This window comes from Nerophis lumbriciformis, linkage group LG18 (genome assembly GCF_033978685.3).
Source record: "Nerophis lumbriciformis linkage group LG18, RoL_Nlum_v2.1, whole genome shotgun sequence".
NCBI lineage: Eukaryota > Metazoa > Chordata > Actinopteri > Syngnathiformes > Syngnathidae > Nerophis > Nerophis lumbriciformis.
The window spans coordinates 30,189,708-30,210,000 of record NC_084565.2 but is presented as its reverse complement, the minus strand read 5'-3'; the positions used below and the strand labels follow the sequence as shown (position 1 = coordinate 30,210,000).

At 36.8% G+C, this 20,293-nt stretch overlaps 1 long non-coding RNA gene across 1 annotated transcript in view; it reads left to right on the top strand.

Moving 5' to 3' along the window:
• LOC133617787 (uncharacterized) overlaps nucleotides 1-19,963 on the top strand; it is a 41,307-nt gene extending 21,344 nt beyond the window's left edge. Inside the window, exons 4-9 of the long non-coding RNA XR_009817067.1 lie at nucleotides 1,103-1,155; nucleotides 1,224-1,278; nucleotides 4,117-4,177; nucleotides 7,397-7,513; nucleotides 8,639-8,711; nucleotides 19,852-19,963. This is a non-coding gene — a long non-coding RNA (uncharacterized lncRNA). The remainder of the gene's footprint in view (nucleotides 1-1,102; nucleotides 1,156-1,223; nucleotides 1,279-4,116; nucleotides 4,178-7,396; nucleotides 7,514-8,638; nucleotides 8,712-19,851) is intronic.
• Nucleotides 19,964-20,293: the final 330 nt, after the last annotated feature.

The window sequence follows — 20,293 nt, the reverse complement described above, 5'->3', positions numbered from 1 at the left end:
AAAAAACATGAAGGCTATTTCATTCCTACAAGCCTGCAGTCTTGTAGGGATGAAATAGCCTCTGGGTTTTTCCCTGACCTAACGTATATATGTGTATATGTATACAAGTATTATACAACCATTGTTCAAAGGTAGTTAAAATAAACCATGTTCACACAGACCTAAAAAATCATTGCAACACATACTTTGATTGATTGATTGATTGATTGAGACTTTTATTAGTAGATTGCACAGTACAGTACATATTCCGTACAATTGACCACTAAATGGTAACACTCGAATAAGTTTTTCAACTTGTTTAATGGTATAAATATATACTAACAGTATCAGCATAATACAGTCATCACACTATTTGGCGATATCACTTTATAAACTTCACACACAAGCTTAGGATCCTCTCAAACACTCATTAATATACTTCTATAGTCATGCTGTACAACTAGGATTTGAATGAAGACAAAAAGACAATGTTTGGGTATTATTTTGTCAAAAGTGTTACCTGATGGTAAACAACGGGTTAATGTAGTGTAAATGGGTTATACTTGTATAGCGCTTTTCTACCTTCAAGGTACTTAAAGGTAGAGCTTTGACACTGTTTCCACATTCACCCATTCATACACACATTCACACACTGATGATGGGAGCTTCCATGCAAGGCTCTAACCACGACCTATCAGGAGCAAGGATAAAGTGTCTTGCTCAAGGACACAACGGACATGACTCGGATGGCGGAAGCTCGGGATTGAACCAGGAACCCGTCAGGTTGCACATATTTGTTGGCTCTACCAACCAAGGCACGGCTGTTAATATCTGGATACTTCCTGTTGTAATATGATTCTATCTACGCTTATATGTTAACATGTACTAAACACTTATTCTTCTGTTGTTTGGATACTTTACATTAGTTTTAGGCGATACAAGTATCGCTCTAATACCAAGTAGTTACAGGGGCAGACAAATGTATATGATTTTTTATTATATATCGTCTATATCCACCAAACCTTACTCTCAAGTCAAACAAAAGTATTTTTTGCCTCAGTCGACATGATTGGATTACCTCTACACATGTGCTTTTTCTTTGTTTTTTTGCGACTTATTTTAGAAGAAAGACCAGTGTGAAGAGAAGAAGAAGCAGTTCTGTGAAGGGGACATCAGGTAGAATTGTTTAGTTTCTATGTTATAGCGACAAGACTTAACTTCTTCTTACACTTGTGTGTGGACAGGTAGCATGCTGTAATTCAGCGTTGAAGACACGAGGCTGCTGGTGTTCAAAAGCAAGTAAGTAATAGAGGTGGCCGTAAAGATGTCATTTGTGGCCCTATTTGGGTCTTTAATATTACTCATGTAACACACTGACTGCAGCCTCGTGAGTGCAGTATGCACTGCAAGAAGTCAGTTTTCAAAAACAAGGGGAAAAAAATACAAACATTTGGGGTATTGTACATGAACTAAGCAAAATGATCTGCCAATAGAACAAGAAAATTCGGCTTGTCAAGACTTTCCAAAACAACAAAAATTAGCTAACCTCAATGAATCCCAAAATACCTTAAAATAAGTATATTCTCACTAATAACAAGTGCACTTTTCTTGATAGAAAAAGATAAAATGAGACCTTTTTTCTCAATATGTTGAAAAATATTCTTAAATTAAGTAAATTCTAGTGCCATTATCTTGACATAATGATATGCGTTCGGCATTGATTTTCTTGAAACCAGCAAAATTATACTAAAAACTAGTTTATTTGTGTTAATGGAAAGGCAACAAGGCAACCGCTTGTTACTCTCGGGGTCTCCTAGGCAAATCATATTGTCTAAAAATGCATTTTTCCATCCATAACATGACATCATCGCGCCAAGTGCATGCTCTTTCAGTCAATTAGTGCGCAAGGAATATATTAATAAAAAATTAAGATATTTTACTGCCCGGCCCCCAGCCAAAATTTCTGTTCAAAATAGTTTGAAATGTCACATGTTATATGTTTAAATATTAACTGTGTGTTTACTGTACTGTGCCAACTGTACTAATATATGAGTACGTATTTTCTATTGTTTCATTGAAAATAAAACAGCAAATTTGGCTGTCATCTGTTTTAATTATGAGACACAATTGTGTCAAAGTCATGCTTTTTTTTTTATTTCATGCTTGAAATAAGAAATGATTACTTTAAAAAAGTAGTTTTATACTTGTGAGTGTTGATGACACAGCTTTGCAACAGTTGATATTCTAGTTTCAAGCATGTTTTACTCAATATAGGTCATAAAATCTCAGCAACAAGCTGTAATATCTTACTGAGATCATTTAGGACCAAAACACTTAAAACAAGTAAAACACTCTAACATAAAATCTGCTTAGTGAGAAGAATTATCTTATCAGACTGAATACAAGCAAATATCACCCTTATTTGAGATATTTAACCTTACTTAGATTTCAGTTTTTGCAGTGTGCTCCTCGCCACATCGCGCTTAAAGGTTTGCGGTTTATTAAGGTACTAAGTGAGTGTTATTTCATGTCTTTCACATTCAAAAAGTCATACACAGTTTTTTTTTATGTCCTAGCTATGAAATTATTAAACTTATAATTAATAATTCCTACTTTGCAGAAATTCTTTTACACGGCCAGGCCCAGAACCAATTAACGGCGATAAACAAGGGTTTACTGTATTTTATTTTAATTATGGGAGCCCAAGTGTGTGCATAAAAGACAAAACCAACAAAAATGAACTTCAAGTATATTTATAATAAGAAATTAAAAAATAGTGTATCAATAACATTTTACAAGCTATGTAAAGATTTGTATTTACATTAAATATATTAATTGAGTATGAACAAACAAAAAAAATACATTGACAACTACAATTCAGTTCAATCCAATATGGTCAATACTTATGTGTTTATATTTCAGATAATGTCCAAAATGTATATGAACAGGTAAAACAATTGTTTAAAAAGACCAAAGGTGAAAGAAAAGTGCAGTAAAGCCATTCCAAAACTGCTATGCCGCTTTGGCATTAACTGAAAAAGTAAACAAAACACAATAAATGGGAATAATTTGGGAATATCTTTAGGGAAAAGGTTGGGCTACAATATAAACTTAAATACCGTAGTATATTTGTTTTAAAAAGACGGTGATAAATCTCTCATGAAGTGATGCTAAAGTAGCAATCATCTCTATGAGCCTCTGAATGGACTGCTGCTGAACCAAACTAAAACGTTTGCAAAAGACATGTTGACTCACCACTGAATAAAAGTTTAGCACAACACCTGCAAACATAATGATCAGCTGCTAATGTGACCCGTCACCACAAACACGTGGTTTGGCTCCCACTCATGGTGGTGTTCTAAAACAACCGCATAGAGTCTTTATGCCAGGGGACGGCCCTAGCGCTCCATACTTCATGGGATTGTCCTTTTCCTCTTAGGTCCGAAGGACACGACGTCCACAGTTTCCAAAAACAATTTGAAATGTGGACTCGTCAGACCACAGAACACTTTTCCACTTTGCATCAGTCCATCTTAGATGAGCTCGGGCCCAGCGAAGCCGACGGCATTTCTGGGTGTTGTTGATAAATGGCTTTGGCATGAAGCTGAAGTACAGGATGAACACGTCCACATGAGAATAGCACAAGGAGCGAAGATGCCCAAACTCTTACTGTTGCCAATGATAAATAATACATAAATTAACACTATTATCGAATAGAAGACTGAACGGCACTGCGGTTGAAAAAAGCACCAAAAAAAAGCACTACCAGTAAATGGTGAATGTGTCCTAAAGATGGCGCCATAGCACAAAAAATAAAACATCTTGTCAGAGTATTTGCTTGTTTTCTTTTTTTGTTGTTAGAAAACTTTCTATTATGGCCGTCAGCAAAGAAAAATCCATAAATTATCTGCGCCGTTTTATAAGCCGCAGAGAGTAAAGTGTAGGAAAAAAGTAGCCCCTTATAGTCCAGACTTTACGGTAACAACAATTCTATCATTAAAACCTATACTAGCACAATTTTTGACAGCACAAATGTTTAGGACAAGTTTGCAGATATTTGTACAAGGTGGGAGCCTTAGTGCAAACAATAATAATGTTTTTACAGGTGACCTAAAGTCGTCCATTTTCTCACTATAGTTTATCCTGGTGTGATCCCGCGGAGGTTCCTGTGGCAGACGTGACATATCGAGGTTGGCAGGTTTGTTTCCTCCCCCTTTTTCAGAGACACTCTTTGGTTGGCCCCCTCAGGCTGCGGCCCAGCACAAGGGTTTCTATTGTCACGGCCTAATCCAGGGGCTACACAGCTTTAGCAACATGGTGGAATAAAAGCCCATCAAACCACTACTTTATGGGTGAAAATCTTTCCTAATCCCTCGCTTTATCTAAACAAAAGGAGAGAAACAAGAGGATAGAAAGAAATTGTGCAGACGCGGGGCAACATGCAAAGAAGGAGTTTCACTGGAGAAGCTAACCATTTTTGACAGGCTTTCACTAAAGGATTGACAAAAAACGGACACCAGGATTCTCTTAAAAAAAGGTTCATTCAAGGTCTCTTTTTTTCTTCTCAAATTGAGCTTTAAGATGCTCAGAGGGATATGTTGAAATTAGCCAGATTAGAGCCCGAAAGCGGACTTGCAGGGGCAGAGGGGGCCACCTGTCAGATTTGGAACCCACCAGCCTGTGCTTTTCTCTGATGATGTAAACATGTGAGATCTTGAACTTTTGCCCAGGAAAAGAAAGCATGGGAATATCTTTTAGCGGAGGGATTCAACCAAAGATGCTAATTGTGAAAGCTATAAATCTAAATCAACATGTAGCGCCATTACTCTCTTCCATGTACGACGGAAAACTTCCATGACCTCGTTTAATGTTGACTGCCAATTCCAATTTCTGTCTTTTTCGCCTGTGTGGCTCCAAATCCCGAGTGTCGCACCTCAGACTCCATCTTCTTGCTTCCGCCTGTTAATAGTCCTCCACCGGAGGAGTCTAGCAGAAATTGGTTTGTTCTGGTTCAACAAGCCCATAAACTAGCATAGCTTGGAGGCTCTCAGGTGATAATTTATGACCTTTAAAGATCTTATACATCAAGACTACAAATGGACTTCAGCTGCAATGCTGTTTGTCCCCTACCGGCACAGTGCCCCCTGCTGGCGCGTGTGGACGCCCCCCTGGAATGGGGGTAATTAAGAGATAACAGGCTAGGGATGCTCATGAGTGATTAGTCATTCATTACATGAGCTTAGAAGGAGGAAAAGGAGGAAGTGCTTGAGTGGAAGAGGAGGGAGGGGTGTCACTGGAACGTTCGGAGAAATTGCCAATGGATTTTTATCCCCAGTAATTAACCATCACCTAGGGAAGGGGGCAACGCAAACCTACAGCATCGTCAGCCGGCTAAAAGACACCTTGTGAAGTTAAAGGCGTCGCTGTGATTGGGTTGATTTTAGAAATGGATTTCAGTGTTCAGTTCAAAAATGAAGATAACATTCCTTTTAAAGGGGATTCTGCCCACTATATGGGTGAGTATTTCCTGCCGGCAATTACATGTGTTGTACTGGGAAATCCTATGCAAAAACAAAGTCACAAACTAAAACAAAAAGAGAAAAAATATAAATAAATACAAATTCAATAAGTTAGGGACATTTTTTTGTAAAAATTTTTCAATTAAAATTAATAAATAAAATAACAGTTTACAGTTTATTTTGTTGACTTATTTCTTGTACAATGTGTGCTAAAATAGTATAAAATTAACTTTGAACTGCAAATTATGTATTCATTGAAATGCATACATACAAATACAGTAATACATAGTTTAAACAGGGTTTTACATGAGCTTATTTTTAAAAACATATATACAGTATATAGAAAATAGCTGGTCACTGCTGTTTTCACTTCTATTTGTCTTTGTAATTATTAGTTAATACTTTAAACTACCGGTAATTTGTTTTTATTTTTATTTTTTCCATTCGTTAACAGACAAAACAAAGGGACATAGACCTAGTTCTAATTTTCTGATCCTTTAATGCATGTGTGTTCAAAGTGTGGCCCTTGAGCCATTTTCTGCCCACAGCTCAAATTTTTTTGGCCCGTGGCATATTGTTAAAATAAAATCAAACAAAAAATATCAGTAAAAAAATTTAAGAAAAATAAGCAAAATTATTAGCAAATTGTAATACTAATAATTAATACACTTTGTCACTTTTAACATGAAGCAGACATAATGTTATAACTGTAAATCTATGTTTGTTTTCAGCTTTTTTTTTTTTTTTACAAAATAAAATATCAAAATGGCCCCCGCATGCTTTGACTTTTAAAGTTAAGTTAAAGTACCAATGATTGTCACACACACACTAGGTGTGGTGAAATTTGTCCTCTGCATTTGACCCATCCCCTTGTTCACCCCCTGGGAGGTGAGGGGAGCAGTGGGCAGCAGCGGTGATTTAACCCCCAATTCCAACCCTTGATGCTGAGTGCCAAGCAGGGAGGTAATGGGTCCCATTTTTATAATCTTTGGCCGGGGTTTGAACTCACAACCTACCGATCTCAGGGCGGACACTCTAACCACTAGGCCACTGAGTAGGTTCACTTTGAGGAAAAAGGTTGGACACTGTATATGATGCTGGACAGGTGAACAACCCTATAATAATAACATTGGTAAATTAATCCAGTCACTCAAAATTGGGCATTATTATTACTACTACCCAGCTCTTGTATTGGATCTCTTCAAATTGTGCAGGTGTGCCTAATGAAGTGTCTGTCACCTCAGCAAACAAGTTGCAAAATGTGTTTTAGATCATGCCTCAGTGTGAGAGTATTAAAGAGTAGAATATTTCCCTCCTAAGAACACTTGCACGTCACAGACAATGTCCCCCATCCACTCTTTGACTGGCGTGATCCTACAAAGTCCATATTCCCGTCTTCCTAGTCCTCCCAAAGCCAGGCTCCCATCCAGGAGTAATCCTCTCTGGTCCAAATGAGCCGCACAAAGCGGCACACTCTTACACGGAGAAGTTGATTTTTCTCCGTCTGTTTTATCAGATTTGGGAGCACTTAGAAACGGCTCCAAGTCTTTTCCTCCATTAAAGTAAGACATTGTGTGCGATAGTGCTGTATGTACCTCTCAACATCTGTCTTTTGTTGTCAAATCTGCTCAGCCGCACTCTAAAGCATCTGCGGGTCATCTGGATTCAAGCGTTTAGAGAATTGAGGCTCATCTGTGGAGCTTAACAAGGAGTTGTGCTCTTCTTCTCTTTTATCTTTGTCGTTCATCACAATAATGGCGGCTGATATCTGATCAATGAGTGGCATTAAAGCTGTAGCATGCGTAATGGCACTCCTCTCATAAGCTTTATTATCATACAGTGTTTTATGAAATGAGTATAGGGGATTGTTTTATTGTTGCCTTATAATCTGTTTTTAGGCTGTGAACTGCAAAAAGCCTTCTTAGAAAAGCTGTGGCTGACCTTCAGTACAGAACAACATCCTGCAGGAGGCCACTGAGCCAGTAGGTCCAGGTCAAGCATGGTGCTATCTGCAGGTATGTCAGAACCTATACACCTATTTTTGAAAAGATACGTATAGTGATTAAAAGCTGACAAAAGGTTGTAGTATGTTTGCCGGGCCACTAGTTGGCACTGCGCGTGCTGGCGGCTTGAAGTTGTAAACATACATGCTTCAAAGTCAAACACCCCGAATACAATACAATGTGGAGTTCTACCAAAATGTGCTGGAAAAATTTCCCCTCAAAGTCAAACAAAATATGGATTTCAAATCAATTTCACATGTGACATCATCATATCTTGTGGGATTTCACAGCATTTAACAGTATTTTTTCCACAGTAAAATACTATAATCAAAATTTGCTGTAACATTGCAACAAATGATGGAATATACCCTTACTGTATATTCCATAACAATTAACTGTTATTTCACAAAATACTGTAATAATAGTCATCTGTATTATCTCAACAAATTTGTGATGATCCCTTGCCCGGATCATGTTTTGTTTTAGTTTAAGACTCTCTTAGTTCTGTTTCAGCACCCCTGGGTTGGTGTTTCTTGGTTGCCATGGGTGATGATTATTTGCACCTGCCTCTGATTAGTGTTCGGGATGCTCACCTGCTCTCGGGCACTAATCAGAGAGCTATTTATTCCTGCCTTTTCACCACACTCTGGCTGTTTTGTTTGCTCCTATAGCTTTTCTGTTCTTGTTTTCTTGCCTGATTTATGAAAATAAATATTTTTTTCCTACCTGCACACTGCTTGCGGATCTCCGTCTGCATCTTTGGGGAAACGACCTGCGCATAACCATGAGACCCCCCCAACCATAAAAAAATTACTGTTAATTCAAACAGATGTGCCTCTTAAGGGGTTCCGTAGATTACGTTGCACACTCTTGTTCAGCGGGTGGCATTATACTGTTAAAATGAGAGGGTAATTAACAATACAATTACAACTGCAAAGTTACATCATTTAGTTGGGACTTTATTGTAATTAACTATAAAATTACAGCTTTGCTGTTACAGTAAATTGTTGTAAAGATATTTTCCAGTAAATTACTGTAATTGTTACTGTGAAAGGAATGCAATTATTACCCAGTAATTTTTTAATCTTTAACAATGCAGCAAAAGGATTAACAGCAACTTTTTTGTGGCTTTTCTAGCAGTTACAGCACTGCAATGCCTATCTGGGAAAAGTTACTTCCCCATTACGTGCCTGGCAGGTGTCTTCAAAGGGTGAGAAGTTTTACTTTATTTTATTCAATGTTATTATACAACAGTTCACTAGTCCAGTGGTTCTCAAATGGCGGTACGCGTACCCCTGGGGGTACTTAAGGGTATGCCAAGGGGTACGTGAGATTTTTTTTAAATGTCTGTCAAAAAGAACTGTGAAAAGAAATGCAACAATGCAATATTCAGTGTTGACAGCTAGATTTTTTGTGGACATGTTCCATAAATATTGATGTTAAAGATTTCTTTTTTTGTGAAGAAATGTTTAGAATTAAGTTCATGAATCCAGACGGATCTCTATTACAATCCCCAAAGAGGGCACTTTAAGTTGATGATTACTTCTATGTGTATAAATCTTTATTTATAATTGAATCACTTGTTTATTTTTCAACAAGTTTTTAGTTATTTTTATATCTTTTTTTCCAAATAGTTCAAGAAAGACCACAACAAATGAGCAATATTTTGCACTGTTATACAATTTAATAAATCAGAAACTGGTGACATAGTGCTGTATTTTACTTCTTTATCTCTTTTTTTCAACCAAAAATGCTTTGCTCTGATTAGGGGGTACTTAAATTAAAAAAAATGTTCACAGGGGGTACATCACTGAAAAAGGGTTGAGAACCACTGCACTAGTCTGTATACTGTACATATAGGAAAGTTACGTTTGAATGTAATTTGAACACATTGCATTGTCAGTCAATAATTTTATATGATGGCAATGAATGAGTTATTTCTTCTGGGACAATGTAGTCGATTAATGCAGTATTTATCTGCTCCTAATGAGTGCTGATTAGCTGCCTGCTGAGCTGTAATGTGAGCATGCAAGCCAAAAATACACAATGTGGGCAGAGTGAGTTTAATGTATGAGTGATGTTGTTGCAATTAACCCTTTGCTGTTTCTAAACACTTGGGGTCAGTTTTCACTGTTGTTTTTTTTAATTATCACTGGGAGAACAAGATTGGTTAGGAGACATTGCATAGTTCTACCTATTTATAGTGATGTGTATGGTTGTAATTTAAACTTTTTAAATTAGATGACCGAAAATGGTTCCCTTTCCTCTAAAGAGCTGTTTTTTTTGTTTTTGTTTTGTTTTTTTACTTTTGCTTCTCAAAATAACTACACTTTTTTATTAAAATGTACTTAAAAATGGCAAAATATTTAAAATAAAATTAAAATAAAATTCCCTTACTTTACATACATAATACTGATTTTAATTTATTACTAACAAGAATGACAATATAAATACAAATTAGGGGTGTCAAATTATCACGTTAATTACGAATAATTAAGTCATTCAGCGCGTTGTTTTTTTCACACTATCACGATAATTACAAATAAGTCATTTAGTGCGTTATGGTTTTTTAACTGCGTTAATCAAAATTTGATTCTCTAACGTTACTGTCTCTGTATGCCTTTCAGTTGCCTTGTCAAAATGAAACTAAGTCATTAGTAAATAAGTTCATGTTCGGCTGTTAAATAAGGACATGATATAATGTACGTGTATTAGACATTTGTGATTGACAGTCAGGAAAGGCAATCAAAGCCAACATTTCCTTCAATCTGTTTTACAAAGTTTACTATTGAATTGTGACAAACTTTGATATAGATTTATTTGTCAGATATGCTGTCTTAAAGCAATATTGGTTACATATGCTAGCACTGTGATTTATGGGTTGGGTTTATTATCTAAAGCAGAGGAAAAGCATCACATTCAACAAAAAATTAGAATAATATGTAAAGCCTTTTTTTTGTTTAAGTACATACCGTACCTTAATATTAATGCAATTAATTTAAATGAAGATATCTCAAATTGAGGGATTTTCTCAGCATTTTTAGGTGAAACTAAAAAAGAGATTATTAGATGTGTATATATATATAATAATGATTAATTCGCTTGACAGCAGTAATACAGATAATAAAATATAGTTCAATATTTGATGTATTTTTAATATTTACATATTGCTAATAATAATACATTTGGGTGCCTTATGTGCATGAATATGAATGAGGTGTTAATCCTCAAGGGAGTGTCATAGAAGCTGATGACAGTGCAGGAAAGGATGCATGGGGACTTCTCACTCAGCCCTGTCACTGATATGATGAAGTGGCCACTTTCACATTGTGTGTATGTGTGCGCACCTCGGAGCTTGTCCCATCAGATGGTTATGAATAATGTATTGATAGCCAGCCCCCTGTGGTATAGTCCTCACAATCCAGCCCGAGTGTGTGTGTTGTGTTTAGCCTGCCCAGCTGGCAGGGGTCACAGGGGGATGCGCACACACACACACATAAAGTCCCACGAGAGGTGTGTGTGTGCATGTTCCCTTTTCATCATCAATCAGCAGTGTAAACTGTTTAACAACAACAATGAGGCTGTTAAGAGGGCCCCCTCACTTCATGGGCACAAGTGGTGATAATTACCCAAACATGAAGTTGTCACTCTTCACACGCCTCCTCGGCATCTGCCCCCTTTTTCTTTCTTTTATTTGCGGATGTGTGCCGAGGCGAGCGTGACACTGAGATAGACAGTAATTGGTGAGATTGATTTTTAAAAGCGTATTCATTTGACCCCCGCCTTTGTCCGTATGGAGCATTTTCATTAGGCTTGATGAATGCTACAGCGTGGTTCCTGTCACCAGCACTACATTTAATACTCCTGCAACATCTTTTCATCCATTACTGTAAAGGAATCTGTTAATTGTCTTTTTGACTCATATCAATTAACAGTTTATTCAAAAATTTTATTTGACTAATTATATTTATATTCCCTTGAGAAGAAATTGTGGTTTAAGAGTAAAACAAAGTCATTTACATTGCCACCAAGAGTGAAGAGTAAATGAAACCACATTTCTAGGTATAATGATTGATGATAAATTGAAATGGAAATCTCATGTAAAAAATATACAACATAAAGTAGCAAGAAACACGTCAATAATGAATAAAGCAAACCATGTTCGAGACCAGGGCAGCACGGTGGAAGAGGGGTTAGTGCATCTGCCTCACAATACGAAGGTCCTGAGTAGTCTTGGGTTCAATCCCGGGCTCGGGATCTTTCTGTGTGGAGTTTGCATGTTCTCCCCGTGACTGCGTGGGTTCCCTCCAGGTACTCCGGCTTCCTCCCACCTCCAAAGACATGCACCTGGGGATAAGTTGATTGGCAACACTAAATTGGCCCTAGTGTGTGAATGTGAGTGTGAATGTTGTCTGTCTATCTGTGTTGGCCCTGCGATGAGGTGGCGACTTGTCCAGGGTGTACCCCGCCTTCCGCCCGATTGTAGCTGAGATAGGCTCCAGTGCCCCCCGCGACCCCAAAAGGGAATAAGCGGTAGAAAATGGATGGATGGATGTTCGAGACCAAAAATCACTTCATATTCTCTACTGCTCGCTAGTGTTACCATATCTGAGTTATTGTGTAGAAATATGATGAAATAATTACAAAAGTACACTTCATTCACTAACGGTGTTACAAAAAAGATCAGTTAGAATAATACATAATGTTGAATATAGAGAACATACAAACCCTTTATTTATGAATCAAAGATACTGAAATTCCACGACATAGTGAATTTGCAAACAGCTAAAATTATACACAAAGCAAACTATAACCTGCTACCCAAGAATATACAACAATTCTTCTCAAAAAAAGAGGATGAATATAATTTTAGTGAAAAATGTAATTTAAAACATTTGCATGCACGTACAACACTTAAGACCTTCAGTATATCTGTATGGGGAATTAAACTATGGAATCGATTAAGCAAAGCAATCAAACAATGTACTAATATGATCCACTTCAAGAAACTCTTCAAACTTAAAGTGTTTACAAAGTACTAAGAAGAAGAACCATGATAAACATTCTCAATTTATTTCATCCATCCATTCATTCATTCTCAAAATAATCTTACTCATCTTATCATTTGAAATATAACTTACTTCACCCATTATTATTTATTTATTCATTTTTATTGTGATTACTTATGGAGTATATTGTGAATAAATTGAGAACAGGAAGTGAACAAAAGTTTTAGCAACTGTTATGTAAAAGAAAAGGGGTAGGATTAAATACGCTCTGCTTCTCCCTACTCCTTTTCGAACATGTTGAAAAGAGAAACTGGAAATTGTGATGTATCATGTTGTATGCTTGCATGTTCGAAATAAACTCAAACTCAACTCAACTAAAACACAGATGAATATATTTCAGCATCTAATTCTCTCACAGTTGAGCCCAAGTGCTGGGCTGTACCAGTTCAATATGGTACCATACTGATATTGAAAAATGTGATAATGAGGAAAAAAACACTTTTAAATTCTATCAATCAATGTTTATTTATATAGCCCTAAATCACAAGTGTCTCAAAGGGCTGCACAAGCCACAACGACATCCTCGGTACAGAGCCCACATAAGGGCAAGGAAATACATAATGTTGAATATAGAGAACATACAAACCCTATTCTATGACATGTTTTAGTATTAATATTAGCATTATATTCATGATTATAATATTGCAATTAAGAATGACATGTCATTACATCTGTTTGTTTTGTGATACAGTCTTCAATAACATTCCTTATTATCTATCTCTATTTGCTGATTTGGTCGGAGAAATCATATAGTTATTTTGTCCTTATTTATTTTCACATGCAACTTTCAGTTTTAAAAAGTTATTTCCCTTTTCATATTGCGGTTCGTCATACAATTATTAAATCTGCACTGAATTAGAAAAAGTCTAAAAAGTAATTCACATATTTTTTAATTATAATTATTTTCCAACACTATAGCCACATTTTAATGACTCAACTTATCTTTTTTACCCCTCATTAATGTGTTTGGAAAACTACTGTATAAAGGTGTGGGGTTTTTTTTTGTAGCAGGGGTATCTAGTGTCTGGCAGGTTGCGTCCCACAGCTGGTTTGCTTTTTGGCCAAGGACATTTTGTAAAGAAGAAAAATGAAGGATTCAGGCCTGACTGTAAAGTTTTCTCTGAATCATAATGTCACGCAAACAATATTACTGTAGGCTATGCATTAAAATAACAGCTACAAATTAATTGTGACATTGTGCTGATTTTCAGCCACGCTGACTTCATATCCAGAAAAATATCTCTTGTGCATGTTTTGTCTACCATATCTTTTCTACTTTTTGGAATGCTACTACGCCACAAAGTTTAGAACAGACTTGTTTATCAGTTCTCAGCAGTGTCGCACAAACAAACCTTGGCGAACGCCACCGCATAGCCTCGAAACTCATGAAGCTAATCCATGATATTGATCAGTGCGTTTCCTATGGGCCCCTGTAATCCATCAAGTCTAACAGTGCGGGATAGGCCTAATTTATATCATCTGAAAGGTGTAATCAAAGATGAATGAGCCCCGGCGTGATAGAAATGTGCACTGGGTCATAATTTGCAGCTCTGTGAGTAATGACACAAACAAAGGATAAAAACTTCAATGCAATTTGTGGAGTATTTTATGAAATGCAGAGCAAGTTGAATGCACATAAGGTGGAATTTTGGGGAAAGATGCACCTCTTAAATTCTTTAGTAGCAGAACCCTGTGACTTGAGCTTTTTTTTAAAGTTTTTTTTAAGAGACTTCAGCGTTTTTTTAAAGATTTTTTTCTTTAGATTTTGGGGGGATGTGCCACAGAAGGCTACCAGTGATGGCAACAAGGGAAAATGTGATTATAACCATAGAATCAGAAATGAAGGTAGGGAAGTGTGCAATATAATTAGTATGATAATGATATAAAGCACATTCCTAAATGATTTTTAGCAAGCATATGCTAATGTGACTAGCATGTATCTTAAAGCGTAATGACTAATGACCAGCGTGACATTTTTTTCCCCCCTCTCCCTTTCGTGTGTGACAGGTGAGTAGTAAATTTTTGTTTTATTATACCGTTTACGCACGTAAAAATTAAGAATGTTACTCAAACCCTTTAACGTGCGGTTAATTAGGTTGTTTTAAACTTCAACTTTACCTGTGGTACCGTATTACAGGAAGTAACCATCCCAACACTGGTAAATAGCGATGATAAAGTATTGTATGCGTGAATCAAAATGGCTATAAAAGGTGTACCTGAGGCGCTATGAAAAGCAGCCTGCTTCTTCTAATCTTACACAAACGTGCATAATGTCTGTGTACTTTGATCCAAGTGCAATTTTCTTCATCGAATTAGCGAACAACAGCTTTAGTCTCAACACAAAAGGGAGGCTCATGTCGCACGCTGACCCTGAAGGCTGAGAGAGATGGCAGCAGTTTGAGGGAGTGTCTGTAAATATAAGTGCAAATATATATAAACGTTTCCCTCTCTTTAAAAGCCACTTAAGAAGTGCAACCCTTTAAATAAGGCCAGGAATAATCTGTTTCCCTCGTCGCGCTCGATCCAGCGGAGGGATTTGCAGAAACATTCGCCAGTTGACACAGATCTACATAATCATTTTAAGTTCCTTGCCGCTCCTTCCAATGATTCTCCTGCTGTCACTTCAGATACCGCTAAAACTGATTTGGGTGCCCTAATCTCCCGCTATTTCTTCGACTTGAAAAATCTCTAATATTATAAGCAGATTATTTCATTTATAATTGATTGAGTGCATTTGCCGGAGTGCCACTTCAAAGTTGGCTGAATTAAAGATGCCTTTAAGACGCCTGCTGCCGGGCGCAGCCAGTCCCTGGGTGGGGTGAGAGGTTGTGTTTAGGGCTAGGGGAGCGACACTATATATTGTAAGAATGGGAGGGAGGGGAGAAAGGAGAAGTGGCATGCAGATTTCTTAAAGTGGGCTCAGGATAAGTATCCCGTTCTTGAGGAGGCATCAGGGTACACCAGGCGTGGTGCGTTCACTTGCCTCCAGGGATGTCCGTCCTAACTGTTGCTTAGAGGACAGATGAGACTCATTCAGGTGAAGTAATTAAATTAAAAACAGAGGTATCTACATATCCATTCTGGTTGACGCCCAAGTTGTTTTAATTTCCCATAGGAAATCATGTAAAGTGAATACACTTATTTAAGACCATCATACAAACTTTATTAACTCCATATGTGATATTATAGGGTAAAGAGACAATAATCACTCTATGACAAGACTAAAATGAAGTAAAACTTTTAATTCTTGAGGCTGTCTAAAGGACACAACAGGACAGGCATTTACATTGTGATACTGGCCCCTATACCTGTATACTGTAACCATTACATTAGTGTTGTTTTTACCACAACTTCCAAGTTTTTTGCTATGTTTCGATTGTGCCACAAATTCAAAAATTCCTCGCTGATTATGCGCAAGCGCACAACTTTATCCAATGTTCGCAACATTCCTGCACATTTTGGCAAAACATTGCCAATTATATATTTACCTAAGTAGCATGCAAACTCTGGCTGCAACTAACGATTATTTTAATAATGGACAAGTCAGCGATTATGTTCTAATTAGTTAAACAATGATTGCTTATGATCTGCTGTACAGGTGTAAAGATTTCAGTCCGTGACTTGATTTTAACTAATTTTCAAAACCTCCAATAGTAAATTAAATTGGAACAAAATAAACATATATTACTGAGAAATTAATGCTTTTACTTTATTACACAAAGTATATAATCATGGTGAAAAATAAATCAACAGCTTTATAGTGCAAGACGTCCTGTAAACATGACATTCAGTGCAAAAAGTATTTGTCTCATACTGTTAGGGTCTTTTTGCTGCAATTATTCACTTAAAGTAAAAAAAACATTCCTGTCGGCCTATCAATTAGAATGTTATTAGGTGACTAGTCGACAATAACAAATCTTTGTTGATTAATTTTTATATTTGACGTTGTTGATTATGCAAACTAAATGTTGCAGCCCTAATTCAAACGTGCACGCCAACATTCTAACTAAGAAAATGTGTCCCTGTGATAAAGATCCCATCTACCACAAAAAGTATTGCTATAGATTGCTGTCAAAGGTTCAACACTGTTCTTAGTAAAAAGTGGGGGTATGTACCTGCTATGTGCAACTTTCATTGCAATTTTTGGGGAAAAACTCCAAAGAAGTCCACAAAATCCTGGGTGAGCTGGTAAATTGCTGTCAATATTCAAATATATTCCCCGCACTTGATTTTGATATCCAAATATAGCATATTTTGTAGAGAGAATTTGTTGAAATCTTGAGCTTTTTGGGGTTAAGGTTATAAAGAACATTTAAAACACTATTATCAATGTCCTAAAATTGCAAGCTGATGCCATGCTATTTAAAAAAAAAAGGGAAAAAAAGCCTGAAAAATCCCCACTTTTGCCGCAATTTTGTAAAAGTTGCCACGAAATCAGCGGTTTTCAACAATCAAAAGAAAAAGTTAGCAAAATACTGGAGGGATCGATTTTATGCTGTATTAGCATTTGCTTCGTAAAATGACATTTTGTATGCACAGTAAATTGTTTTGGTTTATGTTAGGGCTGAAACGACGCGTCGACATAGTCGACGTCATCGGTTACGTAAATACGTCGAGGACGTTTTTGTTCGTCGACGCGTCGCATATTTACGTCACACTACCGTCATGGCGGAGCGCAAAGCAGACGATGCGAGCGGTGCGAGCGAGGAGAAAAAAGCACGCCAAAAGTCGTCAAAAGTGTGGGAGTATTTCAATAAACGGCCTAAGAAGAAACGCTACTTTTACTCCGCTACTTTTATCTACATTCAGCTCGCTACTCGCTACTAATTTTTATCGATCTGTCGCTTTGTTTGTTTTGGTCTGTCAGACAGACCTTCATAGTGCCTGCCTTACTGGTGACGTTTCACTTCGTTCCACCAATCAGATGCAGTCACTGGTGACGTTGGGCCAATCAAACAGAGCCAGGGGTCACATGACCTGACTGGCTCCGAGCTAACTTCGGGTGTTACCATTTAGTGGTCAATTGTACGGAATATGCACTGTACTGTGCAATCTACTAATAAAAGTTCCAATCAATCAATCAAAAGTGTGAAGGAAAAAAGACCCTTTTTTTATTTCAACCGTAAAGACTGACTGCACAGTTCCTGTCTTCACAATAAAAGTCCCGCTCCATCGCGCCTGCGCTTTCAAAATAAGAGTCTCCGAAAGCCAGCGCAAACAAGCTAGCAAGCTACGGAGTTTGCCGCCAATGTATTTCTTGTAAAGGGTATAAAAACGAATATGGAAGGTGGACAAATAAGATGCCAAATAACAACCACTTTCATGTGGTATTAGACAGAAAGGAGGAACTTTTTTTCTCCTCCATTTGAAAACGTGGACGTTACCAGCACTACTTCCTGATTACAATCAATGCAAGTCATCAGAATCAGGTAATACACCAACTTATATTCTTGTCTTCATGAAAGAAAGGAATCTATATGTTAAACATGCATGTATATTCATTAAAACACCTTTAACATGTAAACAAAAACGGCAAAATAAATAAATATAAATTATATACTGTATATATCAATGTATGTATATATATATATATATATATATATATATATATATATATATATATATATATATATATATATATGTATGTGTGTGTGTGTGTGTGTGTGTGTGTGTGTGTGTGTGTGTGTGTGTGTGTGTGTGTGTGTGTGTGTGTGTGTGTGTGTATATATATATACACATATATATATATATATATATATATATATATATATATATATATGATATGTGTGTGTATGTTACTCAGTACTTGAGTAGTTTTTTCACAACATACTTTACTTTTACTCAAGTAAATATTTGGGTGACTACTCCTTACTTTTACTTGAGTAATAAATCTCTAAAGTAACAGTACTCTTACTTGAGTACAATTTCTGGCTACTCTACCCACCTCTGCTAATAATGTTGTTGTATGCACACTGTGTCGAGCGGAAATGGCCTATCATAGCAGCACAACGGCAGCGTTCTTGCCATCACCATCAACTAGTCAATCGTCCGCGTGAGTATACGTTGTCATCATTACACAAAAACATGAATGTGTCATTTGTATCTGCGTTGTAAATTCATAAACTAAAGCACCGTTTCGCTCTGAGAGGAGCGTTTGGCGTGCCTGTTCAGTGTTTACCGTACAAAGACGCGCTCCTCTTTAACGCTAACGTTAATTAGTTGTGCAAATACCTTTTACAACATTAACAATTATGTATACTATGTACAAACGAACAATTAACTTTCACTTTAATCATACTATCATTGTTGTGTTATTAAGCAAAATAAGCAAAAGTTTTACTTTTGTTGAAATGTTTACACTGTTGTTACAGAATATTTCGTTTTGCACTTTTTTGTATTGGATGTTTATCTTTATTTTTGCACATTTTAGCAAATAAGCAATACTTTTACTTTTGTTGAAATGTTTACACTGTTGTTACAGAATATTTCCGTTTTGCACTTTTTTGAATTGGATGTTTATCTTTATTTTTGCACATTTTAAAGCAAAATAAGCAATACTTTTACTTTTGAAATGCTTATACTATTGCAGAATATTAAGATTTGCACTAGATGTTTACTTTTATATTTGCACATTAAAAGCAAATAAGCTACTTTTAATTTTGTTAAATGTTTACATTGTTACAGAATATTTTGTCATGTTGTTGTCAATGTTGACTGAGTGGCCATACTTTTTTTTTTTGTAAATAAAAGCCATGCCTTTTGAAAAAACTGGCCTACATTTATTTTTTCATCTTCATTTTAAATTAAAAAAAAAATCGGTAAAAGGATAAATAATCTATAGATTAATCGAAAAAATAATCTATAGATTAACCGATTAATCGAAAAAATAATCTATAGATTAATCGATAGAAAAATAATCGTTAGCTGCAGCCTTAGTTTATGTACATCAGTCATATTGTACTGAGCAGCCATTCCTGTGTTGCAAACATAAGTTACTGTTCCGGTTCTATGGTTGTCATCACACTTTCACTTATCACTGGTCTTCTTCACAAAAGACCCAAACACAGCTCAAGAAGAAGAAAAACACTTGGACACTGTTGATGTAAATTAACACTTAGATGAAGTTTCATATAATGGTTTGAACTCTATACTGTTCTACTTTTAAGGCGTTCCACTTTCTGCACAAAGTGAAACCCTTTCTTCTTCTCCTCTTCCTAAAATCTTTCGATGGCCCACAAGTCTTAATGGGACTCAAATTTGAATCTTCATCTTTCTTTACAGATGGAGACCTAAAGCCCTCTTGCAGCCTTCTCATTGGCCTTCCACTACCTGAAGCACCTCCCCCTATTGGTCCACTTCAAGGGTCTTTATTAAAGCAGAGAAAAGAGATGGGTGAGTCTTTAAAGACACACACACACAGAAGATATGGCCCATTGGAGTGCTTAGTTCTGACTAAATGAGTCTTGACAGTGAGGAGGATGCTCGGCCCGGTATTGTACCCCCCACCACCCAACACACGCGAACACACACACACACACACACACACACACACACACACACACACACACACACACACACACGTATCTCTCCGTTCTATATGCTCTGACTCTCACCCACCCACCCCCTGTCCAGCAGCAGCACCATAGCCCTACCACATCATAATCCTCTTAACGCTCTGCCTTATTAACCATTCATCTCAATGACATGAAAGCAACCGGCGAAA